At 35.5% G+C, this 17404-nt stretch overlaps 1 long non-coding RNA gene across 1 annotated transcript in view; it reads right to left on the bottom strand.

Annotated features, from left to right (window-relative positions):
* Nucleotides 1-9826, bottom strand: part of LOC110255836 — a 222520-nt gene extending 212694 nt beyond the window's left edge. Inside the window, exon 1 of the long non-coding RNA XR_002336712.1 lies at nucleotides 9533-9826. This is a non-coding gene — a long non-coding RNA (uncharacterized LOC110255836). The remainder of the gene's footprint in view (nucleotides 1-9532) is intronic.

The raw sequence follows: 17404 nt of genomic DNA, 5'->3' as shown, positions 1-17404 counted from the left end.
TCCATTTATAGTTATTATAAAATATTTACTATAATCCCTGTGTTGCACACTATATCCTTGTAGCATGTTTATACCCAATAGTTTGTATCTCTTAGTATAAACTATCTTGCCTCTCCCCCATCCCTCACTCCACTGATAACCACTATTTTGTTCTCTCTATCTACCTACTGAATATATCCCCTGGCATCATTTTCTTCGGATTGAAAAACTTCCTTCAGGACAAGGGTAGATATGGTGACAAAATATATTCCTAGGTTACTTTATCAGAAACTATATTTATTTGATTTTCATTATAACAGGTTATTTTACCACATGTAGAATTCTGAGATTTTTTTCTTTAGGCATTTTAAAGACTTTTTTGCATTGTGTCCTAGACTGCATGGTTTTGATTACTACTTGTAGTTACTGAAAGATTATTCCTTTAATATGTCATTTATTTTCCCACTTGCTTTCAAGATTTTCTTTATCACTGTTTTCAAGAGTTTGTCTATGAGGTGCCTCGTTTAATTCTCATTAATTTTGCCCGCCTTTGGGCTCAATTAGCTTCTCAAGTCTATATAATTATATATTTCACCAAATTTGGGACTTTTAGCCATTATATCAAACCTCTTTTCCTAATTCGTAAAATTCATAATCCATTCAAGTTTTGCCACTATACCTGAAACCAGGATCAACTTTTATCTCCTTTTATTTATTTATTTATTTATTGCATTTTAGGTCTGCACCCATGAGATATGGAAGTTCCCGGGCTAGGAGTTGAATTGGAGCTACAGCTGCTGGCCACAGCCACAGTGGATCCAAGCAAAGTCTGTGACCTATACCATAGTTCACAGCAACAATGGATCCCCAACCCACTGAGCAAGACCAAGGATCAAATCTGCATCCTCATGGATACTAGCTAGATTTTTTCTGCTGCACAAAACGAGGTCTCCTTATCTCCTTTTTAATCAATTCCATGTTATCTAGATTTCTTAGAATTTTATATTGTGTTTGTTCTCCCCTATCCTCCCACTTCTCTCTTTCTCTTACTAACTTTCTCCTATATCTTTAGGTGTTTACAAATTGCCTGATATATTAGAAGCATCCTATATTCACTGAATAGTTTAATCCCTCACTTTTACTATCTTAATTTTATCCTTAAAATTAGTATTTTAACCTGATCAATGTTTTCCATCCTATATTTTGCAATTAAAATAATTTCAGCTAGCACCTTATCTCTTTTTTAACTATTTAAGCTTAAAATACAGCATACATGTATACATTTGCAACACACATTTTAGGTCTATAATGTGGTGATTTACTGCAAATTGAACAAGCTTATGAAACTCTTGCTTCAATGAAGAAATAATCAGCTGTATTCTAAAAACATCTTCTAAGTCTCTTCATAATTGCTGCTGCTTATTATAGATTTAAGGAAAATACAGTTTTTTCTTCTTCCATTAAATGTCTCCTCTCTTTCATTTGTGAGGTCTCTATCATTACTCTGACCAAATGTAATATGGCATCAATAAAGCTGGTGTCAGATTTTGGGCCCAGGACTTAAGGGAATTGAAGCTTATACTTCCTATCTTTTGGAAGACTTATACTTAAAAGCCAGCTACCACAAGAAAAGTTTCACTATCCTAAGCCAAGCACACTCTGAGAAATCAAAGCCATGTAAAAAGCCCCTAGAGAATGGATTAATGGGAGGAAGAATGGGTCAAGGAAATTGAGTGAAGTAGATCTTCCAATTAGAGCCAATCCTGCTGAGATCAGAGTTGAGCCACCCAGTCAAGCTGTTCCTGAACTCCTGACCCAGAAATTTATGAGAAATATAAGTAGCCTCTTAGAGTCACCGTGTTTACTATGTAGCAATAGATATTAGCTTGAATAGATAACTGGAACACTACTGGTCCTTATTTCTCACTGTCCTAAATTCTAGCATCACAGCTTAGTCTGATCTGTTTTTGACTTTTATGAAATTTAATTACACAAATATGTATGTGGGAATGGTTTATTTCACTCAGTTTAGCAAAGATATGTATCTGTGTGTGGAAGGGGGAGTTCTTTTTCATTATTCTATATACAATGAAATACATGAATATACACACATTGTATGAATATATGATATTTACTGTCAATTCTCCTATGATGAACATTTTAGTTATACCACATTTGGATTTATTATGAATTATACTTCTATAAATATATTTATAAATGTCCTTTATTACCCCTTATATGGATTTCTATTGGTTATGAATAAGAGTGAAATTGCTAGTTATAAGAAATTTACATTTTCAATTCCACTAAATATTAAACATTACTATAGATGTTGTACCAGTGTATACTCCTATCAGCTATGTTTGAGAATGCAAGTTACCCAAATCTTGCCAAAATTGAAGATTGTTAACTTGAAAACTATCTTATTCCAGTGGTATTTCACTGCTAACCAAATCGTTCTTCACAGACAACAAAAGAGAACATTTAACATTTTATATTTTATTGGTTACTAAGACATTATCTTTTGCAAAGTGATTGCTATCCTACTTTTTCTATCCATTTTCTGCCTTTTAGGCAGGAATTCTTTTACATTGGAATTATTTCAAAAATGTATTAGATATAAGCTGGTATTGGTTATATGTGTTTAAATATCTTCTCATGCCATAACTTTTTTTTTTGAAAATGTTCTTAATTTTAATATTGTAACTCAGCAAGACTCAATGGGGTCCTCCAGGGCACAAAAGCCTTTCTATGTCCCCAGTTTCTTATTTGCAGGATAAAGCTTTCAGCCTCCTAGACCTTCCTGAACACCAAAGAGCAGATTCAAACAGTTACTAACCAGGAAAGTAATGGGATGCAGAAACACTGGAGGAAAATCTATAAACTATAGTGCAGGACTAAAGCAGGATCCTGGTAAGGGATATGCATATTATCTTTGAGCTTTTTCTACAGGAGCTAAGCCCCCCCACCCCACCCCAGCCAGGTTGAAGCTGCTAATTTCAGGCTGAGCACTAGATTCCTGAAACAGCTCTGTTATCTCACCACCAAACAATCAGAAGAAAGTCACATACCCTGTAAACCTCACACCAAATTTTGCCTATAAAAGGTTTTCCTTTTATAGGGTTTTTGAGTATAAGTCATTCTCCTTTCTTGGCCTTGCAATAAATCTTGCTCTGCTCCGAATTCTAATGTTTTAGTTTGTTTAGTCTCACTGCGTATCTGGAACACAAACTTTTGTTCAGTTACAATTCATCAAACATTTCCAATCATGTTATGTTTAGTATTTTTTGCATCCCATTTAAATATTTTTATAACATGAACGTAATGCTGTATCTTCACACATTTACAGTCCATTCATTTTATTTCTTTTTGTTTCACATATAGATACAGACCATCTTAGTGTGTTTGTTTTTGTTGAGAAGCAAAAAGTCAACTTTTTCACATGGATATCCAACCTTTTATTGAACATTTATTGAACCAGAACCCATTATTGAAAAGAATGACTCTAACTTTTTTCTGCAAGGCTAGCTTGTTTTAAAAAATGTAGCTATATGTACTTGGTTCTGCTTCAGGACTCTGTTCTGTTTCATTGACCTATTTGTTATCCTTGTGTCAATACCAATTCTCTGAACTACTTTAACTTTTATATATGTCTTAAGATCCAGTAGAGTACATTCAAAACTGTGTACTTTCCAAGATTGCCTTGGCTATATTTGTCTCTTGTATTTCCATATTCTTTTTAGAACCAACTGTACATTTCAAAAACACCTGCTGAGATTTTGATTGGGTTATATCATCTTTATATATAAATATGTGGGGAAATATCAACTTTATAATACTGATGCTACAAATCAATAAAGAAGGTTGTATATCCGCATTTAGTGAGATATTCTCTACTCTCAGAAGCTTTTTATCTTACTGTGGAGAAATACAACCCAGTTTTTATTTATTTTAACCATGTGATTCTGATGTGATCCAGATGTTTATTTCCTATTTTTATGGCCCCACTTGTGACATATGGAAGTTTCCAGGCCAGGGACTGAAACTGAGCCACAGCTGTCAATGCTGGATCCTTTTTGGGGGTTGAGGGGCTTTTTAGGGCCACACCTGTGGCATATGGAAGTTTCCAAGCTGGGGGTCGAATTGGAGGTACAGCTGCCAGCCTATGCCACAGGCACAGCCACGCAGGATCCAAGCTCAAGGCCTACATCTGCGACCTAAACCACAGCTCAAGGCCACACTGGACCCTTAATCCACTGAGCAAGGCCAGGGATTGAACCCACATCCTCATGGATCCTTGTCAGGTTCCTTACTGCCGAGCTACAAAGCAAAATCCCTAATGCTGGATCCTTTAACTGTGCCAGGCTAGGGTCCAATACATACCTCCACAGCAGCCCGAGCTGCTGTAGTCAGATTCTTAACTCACTGCACCACAGTGGGAACTCCTAAATATTATTTTTTAAAACTTCACTTTTTAATGTTTACAGTTGCTTTATACAAATAAAAATTGAATCTGTATACTGGCCTTGCATCCAAAAAACTTACTAAATTCCCTTAAATTCTAACAGTTTAATTGTAATCTTACTAAATTAATTTTTAATTAACAGGTAACAACCAATTGCTATGGACTCTACTGTCTCACTTGTCTACCACACTTATTTTTAATCCCTGTGCCACCATTCCAGTTGAAACCGCCTATATTTTTTCTCATTTGCTGTAATAGCCTCCCCATTCATATCCTACATTCTCTCCTATTCCATCTGGTTTTTCTGCAACATAGTAACCAGACATATTCTTTCAAATTTCAAATCTGAATATCTCATTCTCATATAAACATTTTAGTGGCATCTATTACTTTTTTCACCTTAGCATATTTTCTTTCTTGGTTTTTCCACACACAAGCTCTCAGCCTGTTACATGGATTATGATGTTTCTGCCTTCCATGTCATGTAAGGTTATCACAATATATATATATAAGATGCCCAGTTAAATTTGAATTTGAGTCAAGCACAAAATATTCTTCATATATTATTTCATGGGCTATATGCTTGTATTTTTTTAAAAAGTATTTGCTGATACCTAAAATTCTAATGAAATTAGGCATCATTTTCCCACTAAGTATGGCAATTCTACATACAAATAATCCTATGAAACCTAGTATCAAACCACCCGCTTGGAAACAATGATTAGTTCTGGAATAGACCTATGCCCTAAAATAGGACTGTTATGATCCTGAAGATTTTTCTTGGGCTATACAGAAGTATTTAGTTTTTAATCTGTGATTTCAATCGGGTGAATGATATTAGCTTTGGCTTTCTTGTGGACATCTTTGTCTTGTGAAAGAAAATAAAATAGAAAAAAATGTTGACCAGAGAGATGGAAATAGGAAGAGAATAAGAAAAAGAGAAAGATTACTGATGGCTTCTGTTAGTCCCTGAGTGTAACTGTAGAAATAAAAACTAATCAAAGGAGAATAAGCAAAGGCTATTTTCCACCATCACCTGCATTTTGGCAGAGACGCAAAGGCAGGCAAAAGAGTGGAAGAACTTAGGAGAAAAGGCCGAAGCTTCAGGTTTTCCCTGATTGGAGCATGTTGAGAAGGGTAACCTGCAACTGGGCTCACTAAAAACAAGGTATCTTCTGTGATTGGTAAGAGGTACACATTTGGCTTTTTCTGGGTGACCCTAAATTGGAAGCAGGGACAACAATTTGGGAAGCTGCTAGTTATTCATCAAGTTCTGGCCACTTGGGTCTGATGATTATAAGAGTTACTGTTTTGCTTCCTGGATTGTCAGTAGAGATTGTAATCTGGTTTCCTATAAATATGATTTACAGCAGCTGGCTTCCTAGGCTGGTTACTATAGATAATGGGTTGGTTTCCTGGGCAGATTGCTGAAGGTTATGATCAGAGTTTCATTTATATATGTGGTCTGACTTCTGTCCATTTGTATATTCAGTCTTTCACAGTCATGCATGAATCATAGATTTTCAGCAATGAGAATCAAGAAATTCCCTGTTATGTCTAATCTAGTTTGAGGTGTGGATAAGTCAGTTGCCTCAAGAAAAATTCTTACAAACATGAACACGTTAGATGTTTTCTGCCCATTTTTCTTAAAAAGAGACAAATTATTAACCTGGCTTACAGTACTCTAAATAACTGGCCTCTGTCTCCCCAGTCTATTGCAGCATCAATCTATTGGTAATTTAGAGACATTAAAGCACTATATTGGCTTTCTTCAATTCCTGTAATGAATGGAGTTATTTTTCTTTCTCAGGGATTTTGTCCCCACATTGTTTCCTCCTGGATTGTTTTACACGTGCCATCTTTCCTGCCATAATTCACCACTATTAGTTGAAACATAACCTTTATGCATTCCTGATCCCTCAAAACAACTCTTCTTCAGGGAGCTTTTTACAATTTTAAGACAACTTCAGATTCCTATTATACACTGTTTTATAAACCAGAACTTGTTTATTAAATACCACACTTGTAATTATTGTAATACTGTTTAACATAGCATTAAATATCTATCCATCCTGTGGGCCTAAACTTTTGGTTAACTGCTTAACCCTCCACATAATGTCCCCAAACATAACAATCAAAATATATTCACTGAATGAAGATTTTACATATAATTTTTAAGTAAACAGATACAATTATATCATAGCAGGTATAATTATAATTAAATACAAATTTAATCAGACTAATAGCTGTAAAACACATTTTTCTAACATAATAACATTAAAATTACAATATGAAAGTTGTATTAGAAATATGAAAGGGTATTTAACACAGAATTGAAGCATTTTCTGACTTTGGCCTCTCTATAATGAGTTCATGGTATCACTCTATAATAAATCATCCAGAGCTATACTTATCTGTCTAACAGTATAACAAAGCCACACATTGTTTTCATATGTACATATTTACTTTTAAGCTGAAACATCACTTCAGATTATCAAATACGTTGTAATAACTTCCTAGGCCCAAGATTGTGCTGCTGCTACCCAGAGGGCCACATTGGCAAACCGAAAATTACATGACTTTCACACCCCTATAAATGCTCCACTTAACCAGAAAAACAGTATTGCTAGTTAGTCAATCTCCAAACACCAAGCCAGCTCTCCACATTTTCAACCCAAACAAGGTTGACTATTGGCTCCGGCCAATCAAATATTTTTATTTTTCTCTTCCCTGTTCTTTTTTGTTTGTTTTGTCTTTCCTAGGGCTGCACCCACAGCATATGGAGATTCCCAGGCTAGGGGTCTAATTGGAGCTGTAGCTGCTGGCCTACACCAGAGCCACAGCAACTCGGGATCCAAGCTGCATCAATGACCTACACCACAGCCCACAGCAATGCTGGAGCCCTAATCCATTGAGCAAGGCCAGGGATCGAACTGGCAACCTCATGGTTCCTAGTCAGATTTGTTAACCACTGAGCCAAGATGGGAACTCCTCTTCCCTGTACTTTACTCTTCATCCTTTAAAAACTTCCTGCTCTCTGCTCACTTTGCACTTTTTTGAAACTGTCCACTTCATAAAGGGTTAAATAAACATTGTTTGTATCACCTGAATTGCTTTCTTTAATCATCTTTTAACAGTTTTTGGCAACAAGGAATGGGATGCAAAGCTAAGTGCTAACAGTAGGCCAAGAACACACATAGGCTAGGAGCTCTGTGAAGCCTGAGTTCACTCTTTGTCTCCTCATTAAGGAGTACCCAAGGCAAGTCACTCTCATAGTTGAGGTCTACTCCCTTGCATGAAACTCTCCAATTCAAACACACTTTATTTAAATACATATATACATTATATATGCTGTACCCCAAAAGGTTCTGGGGCCTCAGAAAGGTTATGGCATAGTTGTGTTGGGAGTCCACAAGGGGTGGCAGTCATTAGGGGACTCACAAAGCCTCAAGGTCAACCCATAGCATGAATTACTTAGGGGTTTGGGAAAATAAATTATGATAAGAAATTCAGATAGCGTGATCATCAAAATTAAAATCTAAGTAAGCCCAAATCAGACTATTAAAAGCCACTAGGGTATTTGTCACTATAAAGAAATATTTTTGTGAAAGGAATAATAGATCTATTGCTAATGGGATCTTGGAAGCCAAAGCCCCAAAATTGGTGAGTACACACAAAAAGCTGTTAGAGCAATTGCCACCTAATTCTGAGACTCCCATGCTGACCATAAGTTGGTCACAGAAGGGGTTAATTGGACAGTAATTCACCTGCCCATCTCAAGAAAATTTTCAGGCAATGAGGTACACTATAAAATATCACAAAATCCTCTATTCTGTAGCACATTTCTCTTTGGTAATAATTTGGCTCCAAGAGACCCAAGCTTGAGCTAAAGAAATGGGATCTTCACGTTTTAAAGAATTGAGCACACCAGCTTCTGGCACACCTGCTTATTTTATGGCTAAAAACTGTAGTCCCAGAAGCTGTATCTACATAAATGACAAACCTCAAATTACAATAGTTATTATGGAAAACATTCCTATTAGATACAATCATTCGCTTAAAAAGCACACTTGAAAGCAAAGTTTCCCAAATCGAACAAACTGAAGAGAACCTCTATTTTTTTGTTTTTTTCATTTTCAGCTGTACCCCCCTGCATATAGCATATGAAAGTTCTCTGGACAAGGGATTGACTCTGAGATGCATCTGCGGTAAATGTCACAGCTGCAGTAATGCCGGATCCTTAACCCACCTCACCAGGCCAGGAATCCAACTAGCAACAACATAGAGACAAGCCAGATCGTTAATTCAGCGTACCACAGCAGCAACTCCTTGGAACATCTGTTTTAACTGGCACCCTGAAGCTTCCCTAAGGCTTCAAGATTCCAAAATAGCCTCATTAAAAGATTCATTAGAAAAGGCTAATAAAAATTAAAGACACAAGAAGTACCCAAAACAAAACAATGTAAGACTGATGTGACTCCTACTACTCCTCTCTGTTCTCTTGACCTGATTACTCACAGTCACTAATCCTCCATAAGAACTGCCTTTCCATTTTGAGGAGACTGCAAACCCCTAAGCAAAAGTCCACCAATTCTGGAGTTCCCTGGTGACCTAGCAATTAAAGATTTGGCATTTGTCACTGCTGTGCTCGGGTTTGATTCCTGGCCCATGAACTTCCACATGCCGCAGACGCAGCCAAAGAAAAAAAAAAAAAAAAAAAAGTCCATCAAATCAGTAGTCTTAAAACTGCAACAACTCCAAGGCCAGTAACCTAATGCCAACACCTTGGGCTTCCCGGGTGCACACTCCTAGGGGTCTGTCATCAAAACACTGGCCCAGAAATGTGTGTTTCATTTGCAATCAACCAGAACATTGAAAAATATGTAGTCTTAGGAGGTTCTGTCAAAATCTTTCTCATCAATTTGATCACCCTGTATCTATTCTCAAGGATGGCCCCCGTTTGGGCCTCCAAGGGCTCACAGATTCAAAGGGAATTCTCCAATGAACTGTTCCCACTTGTTCTCTTACATAGCCAAGGTGTAACTAAAAATTAATGGAAATAAACGAGTGAAAAGAGTCAGAGCTTACCAGAGTCAGCTCTCCCAGAGCTTGATGTTGCCCTGTTGAGAGAGGCAGGTGAAATGTAACGTTGTCCTTTTCTTTCCAAACCCAGACTCTCGTGACTATGATTTTTGGGTGCCTGCAAGTTGTTGATCCTCCTTCTCCCAGGGAAAACTATTTTCTTCTTGTTTGTCTCACTTGTATCTTAGAAACTTTGCCTGACTTCTCGCCTACCTACAAACACAAGTGTTTGGTTCGTGCTGGCAGCTCTACCGTCTGGCTAGAGACTTGAAAACATGGCCGAACAGAAATCTGGGTTGCTTGGGGACAGCTGTGTCCACTTTCAGCTTGAGCTTCTTAAGGCTGGTGGGGGGGCGGGGAGGTGGCCAATGATTCCTACAGCTGGGCATCATTCGCCAATGTCCAAGCCATGACCTTTTAATTTCAGAGGGCCAAAAACTCCACTCTAGAACATAGAAACTATTTTCTGAACCTGTGCTTATGAAGAAGCACATGGCTTAGCTGCACGTGCGGGCATACTGATAATTGCTTCACCTTTTTCTTAGCTCTAAACACCTTTCCCCATGATCCCCATGCCTCAGCTTTATCTTATAAATACCCCTCACCTCTAGGGGGGTGCATTTGAGATTTGTTCTCCATCTTCGCCTTTGACTGCCTCATAAATAAAACTTTTCTCTGCTGCAAACCTAGATGTCTCAGGGTTTTGACTTGCACATTGTTGGACAAAAGATCCAGGTTCTGCAATAATAACAGTGCAGTTGGATGTTTGGTCACGCCTTGATACCATTCAGGTTGCAACCTGATTCTATGAGGAATTAAAAACACTTTCCTGTGAAAAGTGAGGAAAAGCTGTACAACTTGTCTTACAAATTAAGTCCTTTACAAGAACAGAGAAAACCCATCTTTTTTCCTCAACTTCCAAACCTCCACAATTCCTCTCAAAAGGCTAGCAGGTATTGTAAAAATTCTGGCCTTAGGAAACAGAAGTCCTTCTTGCTGAAGTTGTACTCTTTCTCTGTGCTTTTGAGATGTAAGTGTTCTACCTGGGCTTCTCTAGAAACTCTACTAATTCTTTTTTGTTTTCTTTTTAGAGCCGCAAGTAGGCCAGGGGTAAAATCAGGGTTGTAGTTATTAGCCTGCTCTACAGCCACAGCCATGCCAGATCCAAGTCACATCTGCAAATTATAGTGGCTTTCAGCAATGCCAGATCCTTAACCTACTGAGCAAGGCCCAGGATTGAACGCACATCCTCATGGATACCATCAGGTTCTTAACCCACTGAGCCACAATGGGAATTGCAGAAACCCTGGTAATTCTTATCAAAAGAAACAAAAGGGAGTATATAAATGTATGATTGAGTCGCTATGTTGTACAGCAGAAATTGACGCAATGCTGTAAATCAAGTATACTCTAAAAAGAAAGAAAGAAAAAAAGAAAAGATAGGATCAGGTTGGGGGTATTTGGAAACTATGCAAAGGAAAAAAATCTTACGTCTTCTCCACTGATATCAGTAAAAATTTAAGACACCTGAGTAAACACAATTTGGACCCAACTATTCTTTCATATACTAGTGAGTTTTGCCATATCGTACCTATCTCATGACTAAATTTGAAAACAAAAGCAAAAGATCTCTGTTTTTCTGTTTATGTATGTCTATGTATATATGCATTGATGTATAATTTTTTTTCTGCCAACAGATAGTATTGACAAAATTAATTTTTACAAAGCTATATTTAATTGGCTTAAAGTTAAGTGTTTATATAAATTAAGCATAGTCTTAGAAATAATACAAAAACTATCCCAAATGTTTTTCAAGTTCACATGATCTAGAATAATCTTCAGTAAATAAAAGTTTGCATAAATTTGTTGGTTTATTTAAAATGGGCAATTACATGATGTTTTCTTGTGGTCCATTGGGTTAAGGATCTTGGGTTGTCACTGCAGAAGTTTGGGGTGCTGCTGTCTCAGGTTTGATCCCACATGCCATGGGAACGGCCAAAAAAAAAAAAAAAAAAAAATTAAAACAGCCGTGTCTTTAGAGTTATCAGCACTAAAAGTAATGCAGAGATACAAATTTTATGCTACCTAGGTTTACTAAAAGTTAAATAAGGTCAACTATCTCTGTTGTAATATTTGTTAGCAAGAAAAATAAGATGATAGCTAACTAATTTTCATGAATAATCTAAACATAATTGTTAAGAACAAGTAAGTTAAATACATATAAGTAAAAGTTTATACGTGAATTTTCAACAATAATTACACTTTACGGTAGGTCTACTTAAAAATAACTTCCAAGATCTTTTTGATAATTTAAAGCCTTAAAGTTACACTGAGATAAATTACATGATGGATATTCACTGAATATCCAGATCATTTCCAAAAGCTGAAATACTGGAACATTAACTACTGAACATAGTTTTATTCACTTTTGGCTTTTTTTTAACCAGAAACTAAACTTATTTGGGTTTATTAGCAAAAATATTTAATGTCACATTTCTAAAATTTGTCACTAAAATTCAATAATTCAAGTCTTTACTATTACATTATGAAGGGAAAATGAACAGAGAAAGAAAGAAAAAGAGACCTATAGTTTTCTAAAAAATTACTTTGAATTATAATTTTCACAGAGCTAGACAGTATATCTAATTATGCAAGTGGAAGAAGATAATATGGATTGTACTTATGCAATTTCTTGTCTGTTATTTAATTCTTTGGTTTTAGACTTATTCTATTGTATGAATATAATTATAAATAATAAACATAATAATTTTCATTAATAACAGAGAAATTGGTGACAAAGTGAGAAAGATATATAATTTTATTATTTTATATATATATTTTTGTATACAACAGGGGAAACCTATTTATTTGAATTGGAACTTGCACTGACCTTGACTCTTAAGAAATTATGTCCTGTCAAAAGGCAAAACACAATTGTTGCTTCTTGAATTTCCTAGCTGTTATCCTTTACCATAGTTAAAGTAGTTCATTAGCTAATTGACACAGAGACCAAATTAATAGCAACAATTTTAATTTATACGAAGCTATAGACGTCTCTTGATAAATTTCTTTCGATGAGTTTAAAAAAAAAATGTACTTGACATTTTGCCACACAAAAGTTAATTGCTCTCCAGTTCCAATTAGAATGACACATAATTTGAATTGAGAGCTTAATATGTTGTTCTAAAGAAGGAAAAAAAAAAGACATATAACCTGGGGTGACTATGATTTAGTAGTTCATTGCCACAATTCACACAGAGAGCAATAAAACTAGAAATTTCCTGCCCGATGATGACTAGAGATGTCATTCAGGGTAAATTATTAATTTCTTTTGATGCCAAAGTTCAAGAAGCACCATGTGTTCTAATGTTGACTAATATTAGCTTTGGGGGAAATTTCCTAATTAAAGGCTCATGACAGTGAGCCTCAACATTTAGCAATAATAATAGTGAAAACTGAGAGAGAAGAGGAAAATCCATACAAAGTAAAATAAAATATAAAATGACATTCCATTATATTTCAGACTGGTTTTTTTTAAGAAAATGAATCTTACCTTAGTTTAGCTAATTACAACATATATTGAAAGACAGTAACACAATGAGCAAGAGCTATAGAAGTCTAGGAAAAGGGAGATCAAAGTTGACTGAAGCAAGCTGTGAGGAAATAGTAGGCTCAAACTAGACATTAAAAGATTTTTTAAAAGGCAAAAATAAAGACTTTCTGAATGAAAATGGACAATGAAGGAAAATCATAGCAGACTGACCCTGAATGACAATTATAAAAATTAACTACATCAAGAAAACTTTATAACTTTTAGAACTGAGTTTTTATCTTCACAACAAAAAGTGATAACACTTTATTCAAATTTTATCTATTAAAAATATATTTTAGGTTTTTTTTCACTTCCTCTCCTCACATAAATGTCCATAAGCAATATTAAGTAAGATAACTAGTAGAATAAAAGGATGAAGAGATTCAGGAAAAAAGGGACCCACAGATAGGGCTCCTAGAGTTTGACAGGAGCAAAAAAGACAGATTAGGCAGTCCTAGAAATCTCCAGGATATAGGCCCAGCTGCCTGTGGGGCAGAGGCTGACACTAGGAGAAAAGAAGCCCCATCTCCCTAGTTTGCTTTTTGAGGAATAATGGCAGCACTCTTTTCATCCAACCCACAGCAAAGAGTACTGACCTTCAGTCAGCAAAGAAGCTAGGAAGTGTCCCAAAGACTTTCCCCCGGGGAATGACTATCACATTTCTAGTAGAGAGCATATAGGTGATAGACTGGGACAAATCCTATTGGGTAAAACTACTACCAAGGACAAGCATAGAGTCAAGGTACGCTGGATGAAGTAAGGGCAGCTCCACAGTCAACAGAAACTGGAGATGAAATTGCACAATGGGCAGAGTGAGCTAGAAGCAGAGTGGTGGACAAGCAGGCACATGTCTTTAATGAGAGGATTCAGACTGCTGACTGTTCAATCTTTCTCACATCCACCCTGGTGCAACCCATCTACATGCCTGTAATGAAAACCCAAAAGGGCAATACTAAATAAAGTGGTGCCATCCTAAGTTCCACCAGCTCAGAGCAATGAGGCAAATTTGCTGTCTGCACTGTGCAAATTCTTATAAAGTTTAATTCTACTTTTAATTTTTTTAAAAAAATATATTTCAATTAATTTTATCTGACGAATAAGGCAATTAATCTGAGAAAAGGATGATCTACTTGATATGTACGTAGCAAGTATAACTTCTATTTCATAAAAAGTAGATTATTACATCTCAAGAAAATGTGGTGTTTTTTTGGTTGTTGAGTTGTATGAGTTGTTTGTATATTTTGGAGATTAAGCCTTTATTGGGTGCATCATTTGCAGCTATTTTCTCCGGTTCCACAAATTGTCTTTTTTTTTTTTTTTTTTTCCTATGGTTTCCTTTCCTGTGCAAAAGCTTCTAAGTTTGATTAGGTCTCATCAGTTTATTTTTGTTTTTATTTCTATTGCCTTGGGAGACTGACCTAAGAAAATATTTGTGTGGTTGATATCAGCTAATGTTCTGAATATGTTTTCTTCTAGGAGTTTTATGGTGTCAGTCTTATGTTTAAATTTTTAAGCCATTTTGAGTTTATTTTTGTGTATGGTGTGAAGATGTGTTCTAATTTCATTGATTTACATGCAGCTGTTCAGTTTTCCCCTCACCACTTGCCAAAGAGACTTTTTCTCATTTTTTTTCTTGCCTCATTTGTAGATTGCTCTGCATAGTATGGCCATTTTAACAATATTAATTTTTCCAATCCAGAAGCATGGGATAGTTTCCCATTTCTTTGAATCCTCTTTAATCTCCTTTATTAATGTATTATATTTCTCAGAGTGTTAGTGTTTCACCTACTTGGCCACATTTATTCCCAGTTTTGTTTTTTTTTTTCTTTTTTTTTGCTATTTCTTGGGCCACTCCCACGGCATATGGAGGTTCCCAGGCTAGGGGTTAAATCGGAGCTGTAGCCACCGGCCTACGCCAGAGCCACAGCAACTCGGGATCCGAGCCGTGTCTGCAACCTACACCACAGCTCACAGCAACGCCGGATCGTTATCCCACTGAGCAAGGGCAGGGATCGAATCTGCAACCTCATGGTTCCTAGTCAGATTCGTTAACCACTGCGCCACGACTGGAACTCCTATTTTATTTTTTGATGTGATTTTTGAAGGTATTTTTGTATTCCTTTTCAATATTTCTTTATTAGTATACATAAATGCAACCATTTTCTGAACGTTAATCTTGTATCCTACTACTTCACTGAATTTATTAGATTGAGGAGTTTTTATGTGGAATCCTTAGGGTTTTCTATTTAAAGTATCATGTCGTCTACATATAGTGATGATTGTACTTCATCCCTTCCAATTTGGATATCTTTTATTTTTTTTCTTTGATTGCTGTGGTTAGGACTTCTGATACTATATTGAAAAAAAGCAGTGAGAGTGGGCATTCTTGTCTTGTTACAGATTTTAGCAGGAAGTTTTTCAGCTTTCTCCATTGACTGTTATAGTGGCTATGGGTTTGTCAGAAGTGGCATTTAATATGGGTTTGTCAGAAGTGGCATTTAATATGTCAGAAGTGGCATTTAATATGTTGAGATATACTATACTCATTTTGGTAAGAGTTTTTATCACGAATGGATGTTGAATTTTGTAAAATCCGTTTTTCTGCATTTTTGAGATAAGCATTTAATACAATATTAAAAGGTCATATGCTTAAAAACATTACATTTTCAAATTATGTCATGTTCCTTTTGGAGTAACTGTCCATGAGAAAATTATTGAGCTAATCATCTTAAAAGGAAATTTAAGAAATGAATTAACCTTTTTGCAAAAATTTAGAAATATGCTTATTTGTACATTTGAACTATTTTAGAAAATGAACTTATACAAAAGGAAGGTGAACATTATCAAACATGAAGAATTTATGAGTTCAATGGAGTTCCCATCATGGTGCAGCAGAAACGAATCCGACTAGGAACCACAAGGTTGCAGGTTTGATCCCTGCCCTCAGCATGGTGGGTTAAGGATCTGGCATTGCTGTGAGCTGTGGTGTAGGTCACAGACGCAGCTCGGATCTGGTGTTACTGTGGCTGTGGCATAGGCCAGCGGCTACAGCTCCAATTAGATCCCTAGCCTGGAAACCTCCATATGCCATGGGTATGGCCCTCAAAAAAAAGACAAAAGACAAAAAAAAAAAAAAGTATGAGTTCAATAATTACTGAGAAATGGCATCAATAAATAGGCCATCTTCTAAATTATTGCTGGTATTTTTATTTAGATTGTACTAATAAATTACACTTTGGACCTGAAAATCACATTTCAGAGAAATGCACAAAAACAATTATGCTCAAACATTTTTCTGTCATATATTTTTCCATTTGTAAGCTTTAGTTCAAAAGGAAAATACTGGCTGCTGTTAAATTTAATCATATTCAAGTCAGTTCTAAGGCGCTATAATCTTCTAATAAGGTTATAATTCTTCTAGAAATATATGATGGGAATTTCTAATTGGTTAATTTTCTCTCTACTCTCAAAAAGAAGATAATATTATAATATTGGCAAAAATACAAATCATTCATAAATATTAAATATAAAGCATGGTGAAGAAAGAAGCATGAAAAATAATTTTAATGCACAGTTTATAAATATTCTTCAAGTGTTTGAATTAGTATTCCACTATGGTGTTATTTCCAAAAAAGTATAACACTTTCAAGGACACAATTTATTTTAATTGTGTGCTCTCAAATGCTAAATGTGCAATCAAAATGCCCTTAATTTGTCTTATTTGTATCTTTCTTTTAACTCTGGCAATTCTTTAAGTTAAAGCAAACACGCACAGACATACCACTTAAAATGTCAGCCTTTAATTATTTTCTTGATTTTAAATAGTCAAATTCTGAATTAACCAATAATGATGACACTGATTTATTAAAATAGAAAAACAATATACAAATATACCCTACATGTATTTTAAGGTTAAGACACAGTCAGCATCAACCTTGTTCAATGCTACTCTTCAAAGCCAACCTGAAATAAGTGCCAAGTACTAACATGTACAGAAGGAATATATAGAAAGAAATCCTTTTTCTTTCTTGATGTCTGGCACTTTACGTATTAGCATTAAACATAATCACATTAGCTAGAGAAACTAACATTGCCATAGAAAAATTCAGCTCTCTATTTGAGATTTATATACATACATATACATATATATTTATTTATACATATATGTGTCTCAATAAGTTATTAAATTATTATTCCTAGGTTAAAGAAGAAATTTTCAAACTGTACTATTACTATATCTAATTAATGAGAGGAGAGAAAGGAAAGTGGAAGAGAAAGGAGAGGGA

This window comes from Sus scrofa, chromosome 11, assembly GCF_000003025.6.
Source record: "Sus scrofa isolate TJ Tabasco breed Duroc chromosome 11, Sscrofa11.1, whole genome shotgun sequence".
In the NCBI taxonomy this organism is placed as follows: domain Eukaryota; kingdom Metazoa; phylum Chordata; class Mammalia; order Artiodactyla; family Suidae; genus Sus; species Sus scrofa.
This window is presented reverse-complemented; position numbering and strand designations above follow the sequence as displayed.